This window comes from Phodopus roborovskii, unplaced genomic scaffold, assembly GCF_943737965.1.
Source record: "Phodopus roborovskii unplaced genomic scaffold, PHOROB, whole genome shotgun sequence".
Taxonomy (NCBI): domain Eukaryota; kingdom Metazoa; phylum Chordata; class Mammalia; order Rodentia; family Cricetidae; genus Phodopus; species Phodopus roborovskii.
The window spans coordinates 10,258,013-10,283,936 of NW_026126558.1; the positions used below are offsets into that span (position 1 = coordinate 10,258,013).

The 25,924-nt window shown below is 41.4% G+C and overlaps 1 protein-coding gene and 1 pseudogene across 1 annotated transcript in view; both read right to left on the bottom strand.

Annotated features, from left to right (window-relative positions):
• Positions 1-25,924, bottom strand: part of Cdh13 (cadherin 13) — a 967,076-nt gene that overhangs the window by 599,141 nt on the left and 342,011 nt on the right. The window lies entirely within an intron of this gene.
• Positions 5,990-6,061, bottom strand: LOC127234772 (uncharacterized; annotated as a pseudogene).

Below are 25,924 nucleotides of genomic sequence, written 5' to 3' on the forward strand. Positions count from 1 at the left end.
AGCTTCCTTGAATCTCATTATTATCCAGGAGTAAAAAGATGCTTTATTGGTGGGGATGAGGGCCCCTGTCCTGTTGTGAGCAGGGCAGACTGGAGACAAGGCTACAAATTGAGATCAAGGCTTGCTGTGCCCCTGACCTGTGGTTGAGATAGGTATAGAGGATCGAACTACAGTTCTGCTCACACCCATCCACACAGCACACAGTCTCCCATGTTCAGACTGACTCCATATATCTGTAAAGTCGGAGGTTCTAGATCATCCCCCCCCCATACCCATGCAGCTTTACATGGTCCCTAAACACAGATGAAGACAATCAAAGCAGCTTGAAGAAAAGGACAGCTCACAACAGCCACCATTCAGCAGCATTGGCTGCATGGCTCCTGACATCTCAGCTGTGTGCCAAGGCCTGCATGGCCCGTATCCTCTCTTCACCACATGGCCACACTACAGCAGTGTTTTCTGGTTTTTACTTTTTCATTACCTACTTCCCTAAAGAGACATTTTGGATATTTTCCTAAATTTTATCACTATCATAAAAATTTAACATCACAGATACAATGATGTTTGTCTACATATTTCATGTCTATCTCAGCTTATTCTTTTCTAAGTAACTCTTTATTCCTTCCCATACAAAAATGAATGTTGTCTCCTTGGGGGTAATACAGTCCCACTGAGGATAACAGAGAATAATGTAGAAGCATCATTTTCCATTTTACAGAAGAAACTGACTTGGGGACTTGCTTAATCAGGATCATATGAACAGAAAGTAACAAGGCAAGAACCCACCTCCAGTCGGACCTGTCTGTTTCAATGCCCGAATACATTCACTTCCTACTAGTAGAGGAACTAAAAGAAGGCCAGATTCACATCTCAATCCCCTCGGGCATCCTGAAAATCCTTGGATGTCATCAGAGGTACCAGTGAGGGCATCAGAGGTGTCAGGTGGACACATCAAAGGGACTAATATTTTATGTGTTCGCTGAATATTAATTTGAAACATAGAATCGGAAGAAAAAAGTCCTCATGAATCAAATGTATACCAAGTCAGTATCCGAGATGTTAGATAATAAACTGCTTGTCTGAATGTCAGGTTTCCACATTTCCTAGCCATCCCTGGCACAGAGTGGAGGCTAGGGACCTGGCATGCTGTGAATTGTTATTTCTGTGCCAAAGAATGGCAGTTTTCATGCTAGTTTCTGATTCTGAATCCTATTGGAGCCCTGCTACCTTGGAACACCCTGCATCTTTACTCTTGCCTTCTGGGAAATGGCCTCGCTGATGCCCTTGTGACCTGCATCAAAATAACACACACACACATCTGCGAGCATAGAGCTTTTGGGGCTGAACTTGTCCCACTGACAGGGATGATCACCTGACTCTCCATCATCCCCTCCTCCTGCACAGCTTCCCTCTCCCACAGGGTCCCCTACTCCTGTGCCCCTCCACTTCCTCTTAGTCAGGCTTCCTTGCTCAGACCAGGAACAGTGAGATGTTACCATGGAGATGGGCACTCTAGGCAGCTCCATCTGGCTGATTCTGAGGTCCAGTGTATGTGCCTATGAACCCCTTTTCTTAGCAAGGTGAAGGAAGCTCATTCCCTTCCTGGAGAGAATATTGAGAAGGGAAAGTGATATTAAGCAAGTAAAGCTACTGTGTTTTGCCCACAGCAGACACAACACTAAGTGTTTATAAGGATCACCCTGTTTAAACCTAATCTGGGATAATTCCTAAAAACAACACTGCACCTAGAGCTTTAAGTCGACATTCAGGACTGCAATTCCTCCTCCTGTCTCCTATCAGTTCTATGTAGATATTCTTCTCTGGGAAGGGGGGAAGATTTTTGTATAACATGCCTGTGGTGACTTGAATGAGAATGTCCCACCCTTATGTGTCTGGATACTGGTCCTCAGTTGATGAAACTGGGAAGATCCGGGGGGTGTGTCACTAGGGCATTCTTTGAGATATCAAAAGAATGGCCATTCCCAGTGTGTTCTCTGGGATTTCTACTTGCAGATCAAGATGTGGGCTCTTCAAGTCCTTTGTTCCAGTGTCATGGACTTTAACCCTCTGAAACCGAAAGCTCAATTAAATGCTACATTTAACACAGAACATGAAAAGTGTACTTTTTTCTAGTAAATACATATACATATTGAAATAAACCCAAAACTCCAAATCAATAAAAGTTTAGTCACAAACTCCTCTCACTGCTACCTAGCACTTCCTAGGAAACCCACCCTGGTTAAACTCCTCTCTGCCCATCCTTGTTAAACTCTGAGCTCCACCCTTGTCACTTTATAACACAGGTCTGATACTTTTCACTGTGACTAAATACAAGATGTAATTGAAGGGAGGATATGTTTATCTTGGCTCACAGTCTGAGGGGACACAGTCCATCATGGCAGGGGAGCATGGCAGCAGGAGCATGAGCGGCTAGGCATATCAGGAAGCAGAGAATGGCTAGGAAGTGAAGCTGAGCTGGCAAACCTCAGGGTCAAACCCCTCTCAGTGACACACTTCCTCCAACCAGGCTCCAACCTAAAGGTTCTCACCTTTCTAAATTAACACCAGAAGCTGGGAGCAAGGGTTTAAACGCACAAGCCTAGTTCGATATTTTTACACTCAGATCACAGCAGCAGAGACTGGTATGAAATAATATACTTAACACACATTCTAGCAAAGGCTCAGGTCCAGATGGCTCCTATGTGGTGATCAGTTATATGTAAGACAGACCTGGCATACATGAAAAATAAATACTTCATTAAAAGAGAAATAATTTATCCTATAAAAAGAGATTTTTTTAAACCTACTTCTTACCTATTCTAATACTATATGAAATTCCCCATTAATGTGTACATTTGACAATGATGGTCATGCCCCTCAATCTCCTATTAGTAAGTGTGTGAATTCTCCAAAGCATTAGCGAGATGGTGCCAACTTGGTACAGAGATAAAGGCAATGTATGCCCAGAAGTGCACAGTTTAACAAAAACACATCTAAGGAAGAATTCCATAGCTTATGATGATCTAAAATGTTTGTTTCTATAGTGACCATGTTCAGAGTATTAGTAGCTCCCAGTGATATTCCCAGAGATGACTCAAAGGAAAAATTTTATTACGCAATTAAACTTGTGAACTAATATCTAAAACCTCTATGGTGAGGGAAGGTACTGATCTGTCCGTGATCTCTTGAACCTACTGGAGACTTTGTCACATACTTTATCATGGTGACATTTAAAATAGCTTCAAGAAAGAATTAAAGAAGAAAAAGCTAGATATGTTATACACCCTACATAAGGATTTATGGGAATCAATTGCATAACATCATTCTTTGAGATAATCTGTGAGCACCCCAGGAGAAGGGAGGGGGAGGTGAAAACGCTCCACCTGGGGGAAAATGCAAATTAGATGATGGCACCACTCAGAGTTTCAATTATGCTTTCAGTGTGTTTCCACTCAAAATGTCCTCTGGGCTTAATGCAAATGTCACAAAAAGACAAACTTTAGCTGGGAGACAAAAGCCACAACTGAAATGGAAAGTTTGGCACATGAATTAAGGGGCTTAATCTTCCTGACCCCGGTGCCAATGCTTTTCCCTTTCTTTGTTCGGAATGTTGGATCTTAGGGATGAGGACCCCAAAGGCATAGATTTCTTACCATCATCGAAAAATGGAGAAGAGGAGAAAATTAAGCTGTATTTCCAGGAAATAAGAAAATGCAGATGGATTTAAATTTATCTGCTAAGTACTGAAGAGCTCTGCTCCTACAGATGTATAGGGCCTGTGATATACTTACAAGGGCATTTGGCTCCATCTGTGCCCCATGTTCTCCCATCTTTAATGGAAAATGGTTTTAAAGGTTGCAGGCATTGTTGGAGGCTTGAAAACTGCATATGCCATAAATTCTGTCAGCATTGATGCTCACAGTCTTTGTGTGCATGTCTGTGATGTGGGAGGGAAGGCTCTGAGTCAGTCATCCTGGGGAATTGTAGGCTTCCTATGGACAGACAGGGTCTGCTCACATCATCCCTACCCACACATGCAGGAAAATGACTCTTTCCATGGTGTAGAGAAGCCTTGATTTATAGTAACACTTGTCAGATTCAATCACACTGTAGATTCCATGATACCAACTTGCCTCCAACTGCTTTGCAAATTCTCTGAACCATATCACTTCAAAGAACTACCTGTCCTAGCTGCCTTCAAAGACTTTATGCTATCCCTGAATGGGTAAATGTAAACTGTTTATTCTCTCAGTGAAGTGCACCTATCTTTCCAGGACCCTGTGGCTAACTAAAAACATGGAATTCAACTACCCTGATATTTCAGAAAGGACTAATCTATTAGTTGAACTTCAACATATGGGGGCTTGGTGAACAAGGCCATTCTAGTGAATAAACTAGTATTTAGTTCATAACCATCATGGACCTTCATGAGATGTACAAAACTACCTGATGGCCCTTCATGCCCCTCCATAGCTCACTGGTGCCCAGAGGCACTAGCATCCTCCAAAAGAACTCATGGGCTTAGTTCAGAGGCTCTTCAACTCCATGAATGACACAAACAACACTTCATCTAGTTTCCTAAGCCTTCACACCTTCTAGACAATAAACCACAATCCACATGTGTGCAGTACCACTCATGTTGGGGCACTCAGTGATGACAGGCCTGTCCTCCTGCCTCCATGCATAATACCCTCCAGTACCTGAATGCAGTGAACTTTATTCTGGGCTCTGTGTTTGGCTCAGAATTGTTCTGATATCCACAGAACTTATGTGAGGTCCTGGCACCATCTCACCATGACAGATGAGCTCAGGAGTGGATTTGTACCTCCAAAGACTGTGTAGATTTGATAGTTGCACAGCACTCATAAAACAGCCTTAATACCATCTCACACATCAATTCCAACTTTGATAAAATAGAGCTTCAATTCTATCATGTCAGGGAAAATATAATGAATGATTCAGCCAAGGGAATCCTCAGTACAAACCTATTTTTGCCATATAAACCTATAAGGGTTTCCTCTTAGGAAAAAACAGAGCCCACATCTCCTTTCAGGGGATTTTTTTCCACATCTGCAGACCATTAAAAACTGAGCTGCTAGCTTCCAGTTTCTTCTTTTCTGCCAAACTCATCTTCCATGTCTTTAAAACATGGGAGGCTACTTTCTGATTGGATGCTGAGCAAGTCTCTCCCATGGTAATTGCAAATTTGGGGCTGGAGATGGAGTGATTTTATACACTGCAGAGAGCCTGACATTGTACATACTCAACTCAGTTGAATGAAGAAACATCAGGACTGTAACGTGGCAGCTAAGCATTTGGAACTACTTCCTAATTCAAACTGAGAAATAATGACAAGAGTGCAGATGAGTGTTTGAATCAGTTGATCAGAAAGTTCCCTAGCCAGTGGGGTAGAGCTGTAGATTCAGCAAGGCTGAGAACCACCACATCCCAGTGTGTAGTGATCTCATTGGTCACTTCAGATGAGTCCTTACAAAGTCCTTAACTTGCCATGTTCCTACTAATTTGTGTATATTTGTGTCCCTCCTGCTGAGTATCTCCAGGGTAAGTGAACACAAGGAGAGACTGCCTTCACTTAAGATAAATATACTAACAGTTGTAGTGATGGGGACACTCATTTGTAGTAGGATATACTAGAATTCAGACCCTGGCAAATCTTAAAATTCCAGGTTCCTTTGGCTCTACCAGCAGAAATTCCCATGGAGGACAGAGCCTATAAGGCAGACAGTATGTGCATCTAGAGAGAGGTACAGAATCGATAGGTGGCACTGCCTCCCTGGCCAGCCCTGTGGATCCACTGTTCAAGGAGGAGGTTGTATATACAAGCTCCAAGACTTTGCAAGCATTGGGGAAAAAAACATAATAGAAGATTCCCAGTCTCTATTGTTTTGGTTTCTGAAAGCAACGTACTAATGAGGAATGGCAGCCTAGCCCTGTTCACTGGCTTTGCGCTGGTGCTGGAAAGGGAAAGGCAAAGGCAGTGATGGGATTGCCTTCACTTCTAGTAACGAACTATAGAAATGATCCCTGAAAGTATAGTCTTATGCCTTCACTTCTAAAAGGAGTCATAGATTTGGGAACTTGAGGAAGAATTGTTCCCACAAGAGGGCAGTGAGGGAGCCCTTTCTCTAAGAGCCTTCTAGAAATGTCAGTCAAGGACTGACAGGAAAGCACTTGGGAGATGTTCTGAGCTCCTGCAGAATCACAAGGAAAGAAAGCTCAGGGAGAAAAGGGGAAGTGGGGGGTAGAGTGGGAGGATCCAGTTGTGTAGATAATAATTACTGCAGGTGAATATTGGTATTTATCTGACCTCATACTTACCCAAATCCTAGAAATGCCTACAGGAGTTCAGGCTATCACTTAGAAGGCCTGGTTCTTTCTGGATGATTTGCCTGTCACTGGATCCTTTCAACTGGAAGCTATCTAACTACTGAGCAATGTATTGGGATAGAGTCCAGTGGTAGATGATCCTCATACAATGAGAGAATTAGATTATCCCAAAGCTCAACATATTTATCCAGTAGCCCATTAAAAATGTCATTTGTTCACTTATAATATGCCGGGCAGTAGACAGGAAGGAACAAATGCCAACATAAAGATGAATACCATGTGCTATCTACCTCCATGATATTTAGAGTCTAGAAAGTTGACCCTGTGAGGATTTGGAGGGCTGCCATATTGAAGTTCAGTGTTCCATTTAGTCATCATGTCAAAAGGCCAAATAAGTAGCATATGACAGAAATTACAAACAGACAGATCATAATTCAATGTAATAAATTCTTTCTAGGAGGGAGAATGAGCCAATAGGAGAACAGGCTTGCCACTCCCAGAGGCACTGAGGCAAAAGCTTAACAAATATGTCTTGTATCATCAAAGAGCTGAGCTTTGTAAAAATATCTTTGGAAGCCAATCTTAGCCTAATTTTCACAGAATTCATTATAAAATTGAATTTGTTCTAGACAATTGAGCTTATACATTCTTAGTTATAAAGCTAGCTTTTTTTAACATAAAATTTAATAAGCCAATCTTGAATAAGTTTGTTTCGCTAAAGTGGACAAGTTGGTTGGGTATCAAATATCTGTAAAATATTAGAATCTATGCAAAATATCAAGCCTTGGTTTAGGTAGCTAGAGGTGCCACATGACACTAGTCATACTTATTCCAATGTAGTTAGCATGAGCGGTTCTGGCATCAGAAGATCACAAAAACACTTTCCTCAAGCTTTAAAGGTATTCTATGGAGTCTAACAGTGCTGCCTTTTCAATGTGGCATCTGACTTCCCTAGTAATAGCTCCCATCTACAGAGAAATCTCTATTGTCTTAGCAGTGAGCCCACCACCTAAACAACAATATTTCTTAAATTTCCCATAGTCCCACGAAAGCACAGTTTTATAGATAAGAAAAACTGAGACTTATAGAAGTAAAGGCTATTTCTTAAGCAAAAAAGTAAAACTTGAGCAGTGTGTTTTGTGGCAATTACAGATCCCTGCCTTATAACCTGGGGGAAGAAGGGAGGACTGGATTATTCTGAGAACAGAAAGCTGTTCCATGGATTAGCAACACCTGGCTCAATGGGAGGTTGAACACTCTCTTCATGAAGCTAAAAGAATTACCAACGATTAAGTTGAGCAGAATCTTAAAGTGAAGATGCCTACCAGAGGGAACCCACAGAAAAATAGTCAAAAACTACACAGGGGTCAAAGCCAAGAAATATCTGCATTCTGAGAAGATCCATCTGTGGGACTTATAGATGCCACTTTGCAGATCAGGACATCAAAATCTGGTCAACAGCTTTTACTACAGCGACATGTGTAAAGCTTGAAGCAACAGATGAGGGGAGTGAGCTACCCTCCCTCTTACCAAAGAACTCTTGACAGTCAGGCTGAACATAGACCTTTTCCTTACTAGTCCTCTACTGAGTTATCACAAGTCCTGGGGGCAAAGGCAGTACAGAAATATCATCCATTATCTTTGGAATGTCATGTTTGATCTCCATCAAACTCATAGGCAATGGATAGGTAGCATGTTATGTGGCTGTGTGTCTTTGGCCTAAAACTGGGGGCATTTTGAGCTCCCCACTCTTCTTTCATTATGATATCGGGAGTGCTTCTATGGAAAGATGGACTGAACCACATAAGATCTAAAAATGCCTCCCAGAAGGCTGGTGTTGTTTGGGGGGCTGAAGGTCATGACCTAAGGCAGCAGTTTTTGTCTTTCCTAAAGTGTATGCCTTTCATAATTCAAGGCTCTTGGATATTAAGCAGTCAACAGGGCTGTCTCAGTCATACTACTACAGCCATTACAATGCTAGTTTCAACACTGTAAACATTTTCTCATGATCTCCACTCTGGTAACCTGGGAGCTTTGTAAGGGTAGGACTTCCTGAATCTGTTCCTCTCTATCTATGTTCAGTGTTATTCCTAGCACAGAGATATCAACCCAAGAGTATTAGTGGAGTCATTGTGGTTGCAACCAATTAATTCATTCACCTCCTCCCTAATTGCAGTGGATGAGACTCTCACCAGCTGTGATTACAAACTGCTCTGCCTAGTTGACAAGACCCAATCAAGAAATTAAAATACAGTAATTTGGCTTGTAGTACATGAAGCACAATTAATTCTTGTATGCATATATGGATATTTTTGATGTCAGCAGGAACAGGAGGAGCCCTTAGGTCATGCCTATTCACCATCCAGTTGCCAAGAGATACTGAATACTTCACACATTATTGCATTATCCCAAGCTCCAGCCTGGTGGGGATAGAGAGAAATGTCTGCCAAGTGTGTCTTGCCATTCATTAAAGGTATTCTAGTTTTGCATGATTTCTTCACTGCACAATAACCCATGTACCTTTCCCAGGAAGTAAAAGCCAACGTAGCCAAAGGCTTCTGTGTTCTGTTTCTTTCTGCCTGAATTATGGAAGCTCATGAGCCAAATGTAAATCATAGCTTCCAATGAAAAGTGGCAACTTTTACAACTGAAGGATTCTTCTATGGGATCTCAAGAACATTACCGTGATTATAGAAGGGCCCACGTGTCTTAAAATGTTCTTTTAACATACCCATGGCAAGTCTAAGGTTCTTGAGATTTATAGCTCACGTTTCCTTCTTTATATATACACTTCAAGCTGAAGCATATGGTCTCACACAACTGTGATATTTACGATAACGAATCACAGATGTTTAAATGAGTGTAATCTGAAAACACTCAAATGCTAAGATGCTCCAATCTTACTGCAAACATTACAAAGTGACGACCTTTGGATTATGTTGATTTCCAGAGAGTATCAGAAGACATACAGAAAGAAATGCCCCCCTCCCTCTCAGAAATACTGCTCAAAATAACCATGGAAATTTGAAGGTGTAGATTAAATTATTCTCTTAAGACAGTGAGGAGCAGCCACTTTTGGACACAGGTAAGCATACAGAGTGGATAGTCTTTCACTTGCATCCATCCCAGGACTCATTATGGAGTGGTCGTTTTTAACTACAAGGTTAAAATGTGGTCCACTGAATGGACAGGGAAGGGATAACCCTTTATCTTCTCATTATTCATACATGATAATATATATTTTACCAAGTTTACAAACTATATGCATATGTATATCAGTAATTACAATTGATTTTGACTTTTATCTTAAACTTTTCCCATGAGCTGTACATGATGGCAAACACTTGTTATTCCAGCACTTGGGAGCCTGAGGCAGGAAGATCAAGAGTCTGAAGCTAGCCTGGGCTACAATAGTGAGATACTATCTCACAGCCAAAATTCCCTTTGTTACATCAGGTAGATAGATTCTCAGCAATTAATTTATAACAATAAATAGATCAACTACATTGTTTACCATGGCCTCATTGTAGCTCACAGTGTAGATGTCATATCTGCAAACCTTCCCACTAATGCTGAGTACCTAGCTGTTTCGTGTTTCATAATAAGCAGCTGTGCAATAAAAGATATCACCATTCCTGCCTCTTGTGCAGATGTTTGAGTAGTTAAGCCTCCTAGAAAACTGCTGCTTCTTAAGAAATACCACTTATAGTTTATGCAGACTCAGGAACCAGGCCTCTGGAGGATTTCATCATTGTAGGCTTGAGTCTAAAGAGCCTTTGCTCTCTGTCCTTGAATAAATGACTGCTAATGTTGGCGCCTTTTGTTTTGTCCGTTGCCAGTTTGATGCTGAGAACAAAGCATGGCATTGAGTTGTAGGACACTCGGGTGTTTAAAGAGCCCCTGCAACCTCTTCTTTTGCACCACACTATGAGCTTCCCAGAAACAGAAAAGCTTCTGGTTGGCCATTCTGTCTTCAGGGCTCTGCAGGTGTATTATGGAATGAACATTTTTGCCTGTGTAGAGAATGAACATTTGCAAGAAGAAAGCTTATCTTCTTGTCAGAACAGAGCCCCTTGCCTGATTATTGCTTTTAATAGGACAACTTGATTCAGAATTCTCTTTTGCCTTATATTTTGTTTTTCTAGAGCAGAATGAAACCTTTGGGCCAGCAAGAACTTGGGCAGTCCAGCAATTCTTGCATGTACCATAGACATAGAGCCCACAGGGCTGTGGGCACTCAGTAGATACTGTCTAAGTGGATCAGTTAAGACTTTCAGATGATGCCCACACCCAAGTCCATGATGGCTCCTAACTGGTTCCTAACTAAGGAACAGAGTGCAGTTCTTACATTTTCTGCTTCCCTGTTCTCCTGATCATGTGAACAGGGAGGGAGGTTTAAAGGGAGCTCCTCCTGAAATGCTGAGTTCCCCTCCACAGATTAACGATTAGGCATGTATGGAATTGGTAAATTAAGGCAGGGGGATACTCTGGTATCCTCCCTATAGTAGATAAAGCTTGGAAGCTGGTCTCATGCTCCTACAAGCTGGCATGAAGGTTTAAAGTCCACCGAGAGACACAAATGGCTTGCGGGTTGTCATAGGACCATACACCGCTCTAAACCAGAAGTCAAGGGTTCACAGCTAGCATGCAGTTCTAGCCCCCTGCCCGTTTCAGCAAATAAATTTTGTGAGGTAATGCCACACCATTTTACATGTGATCTTAGCTACTGCTCTCCAGTTCTACATATGTAGAATTAAATGCATTTTAAATAACAACAGAGGAGGAGAAGAAGAGAAGGGGGAAGGGGCAGAGGAAGAAGAAAAAGCAACAAAAGGGCAGTCTGCCTTGCAAGCCTTACATGTTTGTTGTGTGGTATTTTGCAAAAGGAGGTTGTTGACCCATTCTAGGGCAAGGTCACATTCCACCCACATTCAGAAAGAGTTATTCTAAGTAGTTTTGGTGCACAGGCAAGTAAACTCATGTAGGACATATCTCACATTCTTGGTTTCATGATTAACTGCAAAGACAATTGACAGAATGAGAAAATGACTCAGACACCCGCACGTAAATGTAATGCCAGTGTGCACGTTGCCTTTAATTTTCTAAAATGCAATATGTTGAGAGAAAATTTCCATTCAAAATAGAATCTCAAGAGTATCAGCTTTTTAAATACTCTTTTAAAATCCATTATCAGTCATTAAGTATAGGAACAAGCTACAGTGAAGATGAATTGTCCCCAAGGAGCAGAAGGGTACTAAGTGTGTCTATATATTTATGTATCCAAGACAATAATTTAATGTAGTGCTAAGAAACTGCCTGGTTTGTGCTTTTTATCAAGTTTCCATGTTTTATTGTTTGTCTTCAAGGTTGGCTTCCCACACGGGAAGTGATCTGTCATATATTAACATGACTTATCATAAAGTTGTGTTCTTTTCTTGTACATGTCTATCATTATTTCTTCTCAAATGGCCAAGAGAGCTGATTTCCACCCCCACCTGTTCTCTAAATGGAACCACTTGAACACTTAGCTGCTTAGAAACCCTAATAGGAATTAACCAGCACAAAGGTGAGGAAGCAATAATGATTATTTTTTCTTTGATGAGGGTTTGGATCATTAGCAAAAGAGTCAGGTACCATTTCTTTGAATAAAGGAGCAAATAGGAAAAAAACAACAACAACAAAAAAAGAAAAACAAAACAAAAAAACCCATCTGAAAGTCAAAACTCTTCAAATTGCTTGAATGTCTCCAGGAAGTTAGAAGCTGTTATTGAAAAGAAATGGCCACCATGTATAGCAAGTACTTCCAAATCCAGTGAACCCAGAGAAACACCCCATTTAAACTATGACACAAATCCTCTCTGTAATTCTGCATGTTCGTGTTGACTGCTTTCCTGTATTGGTCTTTAATGACTGTTCAGTAAAGCATCATTGAATGAGATCTTCTCTCAACATTCAAATACTTTAGAGCAACAGTGTGCCATTCTGGGCTGGGGAAAAGCACAGAAGTAAAATGTGGGGGTCACATCAGTAGGACTGTGCACCTTGAAAAAAAGTAAAACACAGCAACTTATTCCTGCATTCGTAGTAACTGACCATGTCAAACGTGCCCTCAGAAATGCAGCACTTGTTAAGTTAACTTGACAGACCCGCAAGGAAGGCAGACAGAACTAAAGGGGAGACTCCTTGTCTGGCGGAGTTTGGGTGCAGATGTTAGAGAGGGTAAAATGCAGGGCTTGCTGAAAAGCTTTGTGTAATGAGAGGTGAACACAGAATAGAGGAACAGTTCAGGCATGGAAGGGTGAGAAACTAAAGGGGAATGGAATAAGAGAGGGGAGGTCAGGGAAGGTGGTAGAAGACCACTCATGTGCTTGCTAGGGAAGTGAGCTTTTACCAAATGTACTTCCCTTAGGAAGTGTGTGTGTGTGTGTGTGTGTGTGTGTGTGTGTGTGTGTACATCACTGTGGTTATTGAACAACTGTATGTAGGAAGCATGCTTTACTCTCTCATTGACCCGGGTTGAAGCAACAAATAGTTTTTGAGACACGGAAGCCATAGGCAAGGGGGACAGTGAAGGCATAAAGTCCTAGAGGTCTAATACAACAGGGAAGGCTTGAGTCCCCTCAACTTACAGGAGTAGGTGGCTCACCTTCATTGTAAGCACCCCCTGGGAGTGCAGTGGGCCCATGTGTATTTGTTTCATATCTGGCTCTATTCCCAGCCAGACACCGTGTTTACAACATGCACTACATCACCACCTCATCAGTTTCCCTCAACAGTGCAGGGTCATAATGTACTTCCCTATTTGCAACTGATAAACAAAGCCCAACGGGAAACAAAGAGACTTATGTAGAGAGCCCTGAAAGGCCCGTGTGGCTTCAAAGCTCACACCTTTTCTCTTTCATTTACTCGGAAAACTTAGTTCTACCTCTGTTCATAGGGCTAGTTAGTGACTTTGGTCAGGGAATCAGTCGCTTAGAAGAAAGAGACAATGTTGCCTGGTGGTAAGCTGTGTAGACATGGGAACCAAACACTCTGAACAGAACTAAGAGGTCATCTGCTTTGAACTTGAGCCACAAAAGCTCCACAGTGGAAGGGAAAAAAGCATTTGCTTGAAGGATAAGGAGAAGCAGAGCTGTTTCTACCAATGTTAAAATAGATGGGTTGATTTCAATGTGGGCTGCATCTGATCTCATGCTCATAAGCCACTTCCAGTTCCCTGAAAGTGAAGCATCTCTGTGACCTGGGAAGGCTCAGGGTGGGTACCATGACAGCCTTCAGTCTGGTAGGCAGCAGGTCCAATGACAAAGTGGTACCTTTGAACAATCTCAGTAATGACAAGACAACACACATTTCCAACAGGGAAGGAAAAACAGGATAGCAGAAGCAAAGCATAGGGACAGAGTGCCTCTTGATCTCATGTTCCCAGAGAGATGAACTTGGAGAAAACATGAGGACGAAGACTGGGTCCTACGGTTTATGCACTTGGATTAAAACAAGCAAAGAAGCAAAAAGAAAAAAAAAATCAAGCCGAGAGTTAATTATTTACCTCAATCAAAACTTTTTCCCAGTGCAGGCAGGAGGGGCTTTTATTGGGTTTGTTAATAGTCATTCCTGATCTCCATTTGTTCTTTGAGAACAAGATGAGATTGACATTGATGAAGGATGAAGTCCCTGGGCTAGTAATATGTGTATCCTTAGAGGCTTGTTGGATCTAAGATTCTCAAACCCCTCTGAGTCCTGCTAAATCAGCAGCTCTGGGTGGAGCCCAGCAACCCATGTTTGTGCATAGGTATGATGATACTTGTTAAAGGCTGACCACAGTATCTTAATAGAAAGGCTTACAGCTTGGGAGATGGTTTAGGGAGTCAAGCATCTGCTGTGCAAGCATGAAGACCTGAGTTCAAATGCCCAGAGCCCATGTAAAAGCCAGACTTGGTAGTGTGTCTGTAATCCTAGCGTTCCTTTATAGAGTCAGGAACATAGAGACAGGAATCCTTGGAAGTTTGTGGGCCAGATGACCTGATGTACTGCACTACCAAACAGCAAAGAGAGTCTGCCCCAAGCAAGGCAGAAGGTGATGACCTACATTTCAAGATGTCCTGTGACCTCCATATGGCATATGTGCATACACACACATGACACACACACACACACACACACACACAGAGAGAGAGAGAGAGAGAGAGAGAGAGAGAGAGAGAGAGAGACTTTAAAAATTAAAAATGTGGCTACATGGAGATTGATGTGTAAAATTAACTTCAGGGGACTAGACAGGTGGTCAAGAGCACTTGCTGTTCTTGCATAGGACACAGATTCAGTTCCCACCATCTAAATGGTGGCTTATCGGAATCCATAATTTAAGTTCTAGGGAATCCAGCACCATCTTCAGGCTTCTGAAGACACTAGGCACACCGGTGGTATACATACATGCAGGCAAGACACTCATACACACAAATAAAGTGAATAGATCTTTGAAAAGAAAATAACTTTCTGAATAAAACAGAAAGGATCCTCATGTTTAGAGATGAGTTCTGTCCCATGATGTCTAATTATTTATATGTAGACACTCCCCAAATCTGAAATCTGAAACTCCTCTGGCTCCACACATTTCAGGTAAGGGATCATCAACTTGTCATGGGTGAGCTCCAGGGCATCTCTGTCAAAGTTTGAATATGAAATGTCCTGCATGGAGTCGTGTATTTGAAACACTCTGTCTCCAGCCGCTGCCATTGATTTGATTTGGGAGATTGTGAAGATTTTAGGAAGTGGGGGTTAGCTGGGAAAGCTCGGAGGGTGCATCATGCCCTGCTTGCTGCACCATCCTGATTTCACTCTGGTGTGAACATGCAGCCTCACAGTCCTGTCACACACACAAGAGTCACCCATGGTGCCATGGCTTCCTGCTATGATGGACTGGATCCCCAAATCATGAATCAAATAAAAGCCTTCATCCCTTAAGTTGTTTCTTGCCAGGCAAGTATTCTGAGCAATGAGAAAAGAAGCCAATGCATCTCTTACAATGTATTACATCCATGAAATATATTTTCACTGTTAACTCTTGAACTATTTGATACTAATCTGTTCTTACAACTTGAAAACAATTGACTTATAAATGTATTGATTGTGGTGTGTGTGTGTGTGCGTGTGTGTGTGTGTGTTTATATATGTGGCATTGTCCAAGCATGGTGGTCAGAGTACAGTTTGCGGAGTAGGCTCTCCATGTGGATTCCAGGAATTAAACTCAAGTTTTCAGACTTGGTTGCAGTTTCCTTTTCCACTAAGCTATCTCTCTGGCCTTGGATATTAGCATCTTAAAAAATATTGCCAATTAAGATCTTCAGACAACATCAGCTTTGGAGTCAGAGTGATGTCAGGCTGAGATGTGAACACATTCTCCCCACTCTCCCCCTGTGCAGGATTTTGCATGGAAATCTCTGACCTTCAATTTCTCACTCTGAAAAAGTGGAAATAACCATACCTATTACCTAAAATTGTCCTCAGAAAACAAAAGAGAACCAGAAAAGCATCTGTTGTATAGGTAGGCAATGGGAAATAGTTGCAGGTATAGTTTTATTAAGATAATAGACTCAACAAAATCAGTTTACAGCCCTTCTCCTTTAATAAATATCATACTCTAGGCAAATGAAAATACAGCTCTTATCGATCTGCTCTACTTAAATGGAGAGGGCTGTTTATCTGTAACACTATTAGCAGAAGTACATATGTCTCAGAAGTTGCAACATAATGGATGCTAATGTGAAAAGGTCCCATGAAATGTCCTTTAGTTGGTCATTCTTTTAAGTAGGATAGGCAGGCAGTACAAATCTATGAAATGATCAGGATAGAGAGAAATGGGGAAGGAGAGTGAAAGGCTTGTTCCAATCCAGGTCACTACTGTCTTCTAACTGGACCACTGTATGTGGATTTTTACTTTGATACTCACATGACAATCAAGATATGGCTTTATGTTACTATCACACAGAGTTTCTCCCTCATTTGGAGTAAAATCCAGCTTAGAGCACTCTACTCTGAATGGCTCACTTCATGATACACTGATCTGACCTTCACTCAATCACTCAGCCCCACCCAGATCTCAGCTCTCCATCACACTCCCAGAATCCTTCTTCCAGCCTCAGGCCTTTTGCATTTACCAGTCTCTCTGCCCTCAGTGTCCTAGTCCAGAATTTCCAGGGCCCCCTTTCCATCAATTATCAACTTTCTTCAGGGATCTGTTCAAAGAGTCCTTTCTTGAACTGATCATTTAACATTATATCCATCATTACTTGGCATTTCTTTGTGGCTTTGCCTCTTTGGTATCTCCCAGTGTCAGAATAAATTTTATGATTCTTGATTGTTATATTAATTACTGAGTGCCTTTTACTAGAACAGAAGCTCAGAGTTTCCAAGAGTTTGGAGTAGTGCGTGTTATTAGTAGCTCTTAGGCATGGCAAGTTGACTGCAGAATGGATTAATTTTTGCCCTTCATGACTTGTAAGGTTTTTTTTTTTTTTTTTTTTTTGCCTTAATGATGAAGAAGAGATGTGAAGGCATGATCAATGGAGGAAAAGGAAAACACAGAATCAAAGTTTAGTTGTTGCTGAGATAAACATTAAGATTGGCTATGGAAAAAAGAAATGTCAAGTGGGATTCATCAAGTGTTGAACATTTCCTTAGTGAGATCATCTAGATAGGAGGGCTAGAGAGAAGGTGGAATGGCTTAGCAGCTGGAGGGTGATGTCACTGCAGAGCTAGGTCACATCATATTGTCATGTGATCACTCCAACAGTAAAGACTCAAGACTACCCAACAAACACCAGCTTGGACAAATGTGGCCAACACAACCCCTGATGTCTCCCTATCACTACCAGCTTTGCAGAAGTGCCTGGCTCCATTGTGCATTTCAAGCTATGACACATCCAAAACCTCTGTGCCAACCCCCTTTAGGAAAGTCACACCACATTGCTAGAATTTGCTGTCTTAACTCGTGAATAATCCTCCCTTCTCTCCACTGTTTCAGCTATAAAACAAGCTCTCTAAAATCCTACCCAGTGTAAGTCTCTCTAGGACCCAGGACCTACCTCTTGAGTGTTTTTCCAACCTGCAATGAAGCTTTCCACCAATCCCTTCCTTTGTCTCATCTCTAAATTCTTTCTCTGGTACTGGTACTGGTATGTTACCTTTACCAGTAGAGTAAGATCTTATCTGCCTAAAGCTTGGCATTTGAGGTGACACTGGGCAAGCAAATCTACACTTGGATCTTTAGCTTCCACATCTGCAAGGTGAGCTTTATGTTACTACACACAGTTCCTGGGACCTCAGTGAACATGAAATGAAACTGCTTGCAGCTCACTTGTTACTGTTGGGGTCAGAGGATGCCACAGTGTTCTCATTTTAACTTTTGTCACTTGAGATTGGGTATTTTTGGAAACACAGACTAAATACAGGACTTAAGCGCTAAATCAATGTTGCAATCTCAGGAGCTAGACTTGTTCTGTTCTGACTTGGCCATCCATAATCTTGGAATGAAACTGGGGCATGAAAATATAATTGACACAACATTGAAAATAATCAGTTTGTAAACATCAATAAAGATGCCTGGCTTTTCATGAACTCTCCCCTAGTTGTGGCTCGCTCCCTTGTTTTCTTGTTCAGACACCATCAGTGGCAAAGCAGCCATTCAGAGAATGAACAATCCCCATTTATAGGCTGTCATCAAAGATGAGCAAATGGCACCCCAGAGAACTATGTCATTAAAGCTGTAGCACTGGGAAGGCTTGGCCAACCTCCTGCTTCACACCGTCTTCTGCAGCACAGATTTTTATTTGATTTGTCCTGGAAATGCAGGCTTTTCTTTTTAAAAAACAAAACAAAAACAAAAACAGAAAACCCCAAAAACTAAGAAGATGACTTGGGGGAAAGCAAGCTGTATCAGTCAAAACCATTTACGAGACATATCTGGATTTTGTTTTCTTATACACCTGGGGACAGGTGTCTCAGATCACAATTTTTCGCCTCTGTATTAACAAAAGGTTATATTATCTCTTGGTCTCTTGGATCTGAAAACACACCCCTAACATGCCAATGCACTCTCTTAAGGCACTTAACTTTTTTCTTTTTTTTTTTTTTTTTTAATTTCCGATGTGATTGAGATTTTAAAGTATCCCTATTGAGATTTCACCTGGTGGAAATTACCAAAAAGCTTCAAATTAAAGGACAGCTGGGTTCAGCCTTGTGCAGCTGAAACAAAAGCCATTTTAAGCTGTTGACCTCAATGATGCTAAATGGAATGCTGATCCTGGATAGAGGACATTGCAAAGCAATGTCAACACAAGTTCAACTGCAAACCAGTGACTTTTATTACATTAAAAGCAAACAAACAAAACATAATAGGCTGGGGTGGAAATGTTCTGAACCATATAGGAGAGGTAAAATTTAAGTTTCCTTAATATTTCATTTTCATTTTGAACTTGTATTGATGCAGATGGTTCCCCCAAATCATAATTTTGTTATGTGTGTGTGAGTTAATACATCATATACATCATGTGTCTGTGAGTATGCACATGTATATGTATGTGTCTGCAGAGGACAGAAGAGAATGTCGGATTCCCCAGAGCTAGTGTTATAGGCACCTGTGTGTCACCCTGCATGGGTTCTAGGGATGGAACTTGGTTCCTCTGCAAGAGCAGTGAATATTCTTAACCACTGACCCATCTCTCCAGTCCCCAAACTCAGAACTTCTGCAAAATCTCTTAAGTGCCAAGAGCTATTTTAAAGAACTTAACCCTTATTAGTATATTAAAGGTAAAATGAAGGGCAAAGCAAAAGAAGCAAAACTCCAATCCAGCCTTAGGTCCCTGAATGAAACCGAAGAAAACCACCTACCTTCACTGCAGTGCATCATGGGAAAGCATTCTTTCTAATTCCACTTCCCTTAAGTAACTGTTTAAACACCATCCCTTTAGAGCTCCTAAGCCATATCCTAACTAATGTAAATGCCCAGCTCCAAGCTGGTATTGTATATTATTGATTAACTTCTTCCTGGCACACATCATTTTGAGTTTCCGGAACCCCCTCTCCCCCTTCCCCATCACTCCTCCCTTCTAGTCTCCATTTTGTTTTTTGTTCTTTTCTTCTATAAGATCAGAAACAAGAACACTGATACCCACTGCATGAGGGAAGGGAGTCTGCTGCTGAACACACATTCCCTGGTTTCCAACTATTAGCCAGGAACACTGCAGGAACATTATGGCTCTTCTGTGGACCAACTCTCTCAATTGTTCTGACTTTCCTGCTTCTTCATTAATTTAACAAAAAAGTAGAGTGTTTACATGAAGAAAATTCACTCAAAATTTCTTCCAAAAGAAAACAAAGGAGAACATGAAGGAAGTGGCAGGGAGGCCCCATAAATACTCAGGTTCCTGCTTAATGGAGAATTGTTTAGGAGTTGGAGCATGCTGGGTAAGAATGGTTCACAGATCCTTAACTACTTCCATCAAACAGTCAGAGGCTTCTGAGAACAGAGAAGATGAGGTTCCCCCTGGGGTAGTGTAATTGCTCTGTATCCTAATTTTGGGAGGGAGAGCTGCACTGGGAGTCTTTCACCTGTCCCTCAGCTTTGCAGGGAATGACATTCAATAGCCCCCTGACCCACTCCGCTCTGAGGGCCATGCTTGCTAGCATAAGGAACAAGGGGCCATCTGTGTTCTTTTTCACATTCATGGGCCACATCAGACATCACTGTGATACTCTGATGGGAGATGCAATTATGTATATATGTTTCTCATACTGGTTAATAATAAAGCACTGTTGGCCAATAGGAAAGGAAGATAGGAGGGACTAGGAGACAAGGAGGAAATAGGAAGTAGGAAGGAGGACTCAAAATGGAGAGTCTGGAGAAAGCAGTATGCCACCGGCTCCCCGGTAAGAGAAATACATAGATCATCAGAAATGGGTTAATACTTAAGACAGAGCTAGCCGATAAGAAAGTAGTAACTGGCCAACAGTATAATATCTAATACAGAGTCTCTGTGTATTATTTGGGGCTGGCGCGGTGGCAGGACAAGACCAGCGGCGGCAGGCGGAAAAACCGAACTCCTTACAATACTCCTGGTTGCACATTTAATTATTTGCCTTAATTTTGTCCCTGTTTATTAATCTGACTTTTACGATATCAAATAAAAATATTTAGGCCATCTAATGAGATACATAGTTGACTCGATAAGATCTGAGGTCACACAACTGCTACACCATTCTGGAGACACCGGAAGAGTTGGAAATCTACAGTGTTGACACCTTTTCTAAAGGAAGGGATTGCTTGCCTCTCAAGAAAGCTACTCAAAAAAGCATTTGCATTGGAGTCTGAAGCAAGCTGGGTTCATCAAGGATGTCACAGGGAACTGGATGCTTGCAGACAGTTTTTAGATCAGATGAAGGTTTGCATAAAGTTCTCTGCTGTTGGGGAAAGGGTGCTGAGTCTGTCATTGACCTGAGATTCCTGCTCCAGTGCTGCCACGAGTGATGATAGTCACCCAGGTTGAGCAGCAATGTGTTCAACTATGAAGGGCTTTCAAAGTTTCCTCTCTAGCCTGCAGTAAAGATGCCAACAAATAAAACATATAGTGCATTCACTATAGAAACATGTTGAGTAAGTGGATGGGCATAGGCTGATTACTCTCTTTCCAGCTTATCTACATTCCACTCCTTCAGAACAATAGACATTCTATACAATCCTATATGAACCACTCACTTCCAGACCCTAGAATGGTATGGTTCCCACCTCTCTGTCTCTCTTTAAATGCCCCTAACAGGAGGGGCTTGTCTGAATGTACAGTTTGTAACCTTTTTTCAGCCAAGGTCCTTTTTTCTTTTTCTTTTGTCTTTTTTGTTTGTTTTTTTTTTTTTTTGACCTCCTTTTGTTTTCTATCACGTTGATCACAAACCTAACACATATTATTCATAGAGTGTGTCTATCCCCTTACTACTTACAGTGAATGCTTCCCAAGAGTAGGGGTTTTCATTTCCTTTGTATACTGTGTGAGTTTCCTGTGGGTGCCACTAACAAACCACCACAAGCTTTGGCACGCCAAACCACAGACATTTATTTTATCATAGTTCTGGAGACTGAAGCATTGGAGGTGGAGGTGAGGGCAGAAATGGGGGTATGACATTTCTTTCTACCCCAGCTTCTGGATGTTCCCTGGCAATCCTTAGGTCAGGCCTCAGTTCTCCAATCTCTGCATCCATCTTTACCAGCTTGCTCCTCACATTGCCATATTACATGCCTTTCACAGGGACATCTGCTTTGGGTTTAGCTTCCCTCTTGGTAACCCAGCTTAATTTTACCATGACTTCCCTCACATTTGCAATGACCCCTTTTCCAAACAGTGCCACACATACAGGTCCTAGGCATTAGAATATAGACATATTTTATTTTGGTATGTGTTGGGGTGGTGGTGGTGCAGTCAACAACCAATTGCAGCATCAGTGTCAACAGTGTGGAGCATCAAGATGCCCAAGCCTGTGTCAAATAATTGGACAGGCAAGATACACATAGTTGCGGGAGCAGCAGAACCTCACAGAGAGCGCCTTTCCTGTCCAGTTCCAGTGTGACTCTTTCTCCTTAGCCTCCTGTTATGAACACTCAATCCCTAGCTTCTGGTGATATTGTGTGTTGTAGAGACGTTAAAAGGTAGGGCCAAAAATTATTGGAGTGGCTCTTTAAGGCTTATAGCCTGACCCTAACCCAACTGTAGCCCTCTGTTTCCTGGTCCACAACCATGATGTGAACAAGCCTGCTCCATGTTTCCACAACTGCAGAGCTGCTCTGCATGCCTTCACCACCATGATGGACTGACTGACCCCTCTGAAACTTGGAATCAAACCTTTGCACCCTTGAGTTGTTAGGACAATTATGTTGTCACAATGATGAGAGAAGTAACGAGCATACGTCTCTTCATCCCATTTTTGTCGTAGGGCCTGACTGTGTGGAGTGACCTTCTTGAGGAACAGAGTGACATAATAAGACCATATCTTCTGCCAACCTGGTCCACCCTCCTCAGCTGTCTCAGTCAAAAAACTGTCTTCCCATCTTGTCTTGGGCAAATGCAGGAACAGAACAGGATTCACTGCCATGCACTAAGCACACACTTTATATCAGTGTCCCCAGTCAAATCCAATCATCATAGATGCAAATGGTCACACAGAACCCCACTGACAGGAGAGGCAGAATGTGAGACAGGCTTCCCAGAGTGGAATATCCATTAACACAGTGGCCAGATAATTCCTTAGAACTTTACATATACATACATACATACATACATACATACATACATACATACATACGCCAGTAAAGTCAATTTCTGATCTTCTGAAATTAAAATGAAAATGGCAGTTCATGGCTGAGACCCTAACCATGGTCTGGTGGCCCCACACTCCTGCAGGTAGTGACAGTTTGAATTCTGGCCCACTGAAGCAGGGAGAGATAAAAACATACACATTTTCAGCAAAAGGCACTATTTGTTTAGACATACTGAATAACATTTACTTTCATGGAAAACCAACTTATTTAAACGTGTTTGAAGAATTCAGACCAATAGAAAATTACTTGTGCTATGTGATTCATATAGAGTGTTGTGTGTGTCCAATTGTAAAGACTCAAAAATCTTGGAATCACTGGGTGGGTCTTTTGTGCAGATGCTACACTGAGTAGCAGCTTCGGGGGTTTGCAGGAGTGAATGTAAAGTTATCTTTCCTTCAAGGGACATGGAGTCTTCTAGAATGTGGGCATAATGTCCTCACATAACAAGAAAGTGGGATCAGCAGCACTTAGGGACTGCTTCTGGGTTGATACATGTAGATAGTGGGTCTATCAGCTGATGGCTAGAAGAGGAAGCTGGGAGAAAAGCAAGCTCTCAACTATAGATTTATCCTTGTGTCACTAGCATTGATGAGTGAGATGTTTCTCAAATCACCTTATTTATGAAAGAGCCAAACAGGAGCAGGTGTAGCTATGGACAGGCAGGAATGATTGGAAATGTTCAACATTGACTGACGTTGAGCAAGCATTGGCTATATAACAGGTGCTCTGGAGATACCCTGTATAAACCAAGACTTTCTAACAATGCTTGTTCTGACAGTTGAGGCAGAACCATTCTTTGCCTTTCCATTATAGGATAGAATATAATGACCCCTGCCTACAAAGGGCCAGTAGCAAATCCTGTTGTGCTAATCAAAAATGACACTGGATGGTGCCAAATGTCTTCCTGGGGTTAAAAGTATTCCTGATGGTGATTCACTGATACATTCTTTCTTTCCTATGAAGCAGCATCATTAACCCATCTTATTGATTGGGAAAGACTGACATGCAAAGGTTAAGTATGAACCTCAGGGCACATGGATGAAGAGAAAGCCTCACTCTTTAGAATATATGGTGCATATATTTCTCAACATGTCATTTGATTTCATACTTATAGAGCTATTTTTAACTCTAGAGACCCATTAAAATTTTATGAAGTCAACTACATCAATTTTTCAGCTTATAGTTTTGACTTTTTGTGAAATGCTTAAATTCTACCTTATCATAAGACTATAAAAAATGCATCTTTGATTGATTCCTTCTAGTCTTTTATGGTTTCCTTAAATACATTCTTGGTACCACTGAATTAATTTTGATATAAAGACAAACATACGCACACACACACACACACACACACACACACACACTATTCATTTGCATATGGAATTTGTCCTTGTTAATAAAACAAAGCAGGAAGACAAAAATGGCATAGTATTAAATTCTATTATTTGGAGATAGCTATGCAACATTTTGTTTAAAATGCCTCCAGTTGCCTCTCTGTTTGTCTGTGCACAAAGAATTGAGCTGCAGGAGTTTGGAGGCTGACAAGGGAAAAGAGAAAAGAGCTAAGTGCTAATAGTGAATGGGAGTGCCGGGAGTGAGATGTAGAAAAAAAAGAGAGGGGTAAAAATTAAGTTAGAAAGGTTATAGTTAGAGGACACAAGTCAAAAGAATGTAACATAATGGAAAACAGGAAAGAGGCTCTTTTTTTTTTTTTGCTATAGCAACACACTTCAAATATCAAACACAGCATGAAGCTACGACTGATGGGTCCTGGAATAACATACAATGTGGTAACTGAATGGATATTTTGAAGGATGGAGAGGAGAGTTACTAGTGTTCAAGCAGAGGAATACAAATTCTCATGTGAAGAGGGTAAATTGTAGAGGCAGAAGTTGGAAGCTTCTTTACTAAGAAAAATCTGGTGAGAATTAAAAATGAGAAGGGATAAAATATCTGAGAAAGATGGATCAAGACAAAGTTATATAAAAGGATTCTTATATTGAACTACATATTAATTACTTTTCTCATTATGGTGACCAAATGTTGGCAAGAAGCAACTCAAAGGGGAAGGATTTATTCTGGCTTCTATGTTAAGGAAAGATAGTCCATTTTGGTGGGAAGCTAAAAAGTAATGAGAGGCTCTGTCCATGGTGGCGGGAGGTTGCTTGCTAACATCTTGGCAGAACAGAAAGCAGAGAAAGTGGAATGCTGGTACCCAGCCAGTTTTCTGTATTTTGCCCCCCTTTATTTGGCCATGGACCCCAAGTCAATGTGATCATGCTGCCCACATTCAGGGAAGTCTGCTTCTGTCTGGAAGGAAGGAACTCAAAAGTGTGCCTCATTGGTGCCTGGAGTATTTCTTAATCTAGTTGAGCACTGAAATTAAGAATCATAAGTAACTGAAATTGAAAGAATACATAAGTATAATTATGGGGAGCCTCTTAAAACTATAAAGATATATTTAATTTGCACATATTTCAGGTTATGGACCTTTTTTTTATCAGTTATTGGTAAGAGTTAAGAAGGAATGTTCTCGAGAATTAGGGTAATATCTATTAGATCCTAGCAGAGAACAATGTCCCTTTAGAAGAATCTTCATGGAGATAGTTGAGAGCATATTGAGATACTGAACAAAGCATAGGCAAAAGTGAGGAAGAACGGATTCAGGAGTATGTCCTGAGGCCACTCTAATCCAGAGTTCTCACTTGGCCTCCAGTGACTATTCTATCATTAGTAAGAAAATGGGATCTTTAGAAGAAAATTAATGCCACTTTACAAGCAACAACAAAAACCAAGAAAAGACACTGGGAAAGGACCCCATCTTCCTAGTTATTTCTGAATGGAGTCAGTGCCCACCATCCATCTCCCCCCCAACCCCCTTTCCCTACTCTGTCCTTCAAAATGTCTCCAGTTAATACAAGCTGATTTTCAATTTCACAGAAGGAACAAAACACTAGTATGTTAATGTATGAGTGCATTTTAGGAAATAGCCATTTGAGGAAAAATGGTACTAGCACACTGGACATTGGCAAGGAAAGTACAATGATTAAATGGCAAGTTTAGGCTTTCAGGCGGCAAATTCAGACACCTGCGAAATGCGAACAATAAGGATAGAATTATCACTGGGAATACCCAAGTTGCTCTCTAGTTCTTTATCAGATTCACTGACCCTGAGCACCCAACTCAGAGGTTCCATGTCCCTGTCCATAGAGTACAATG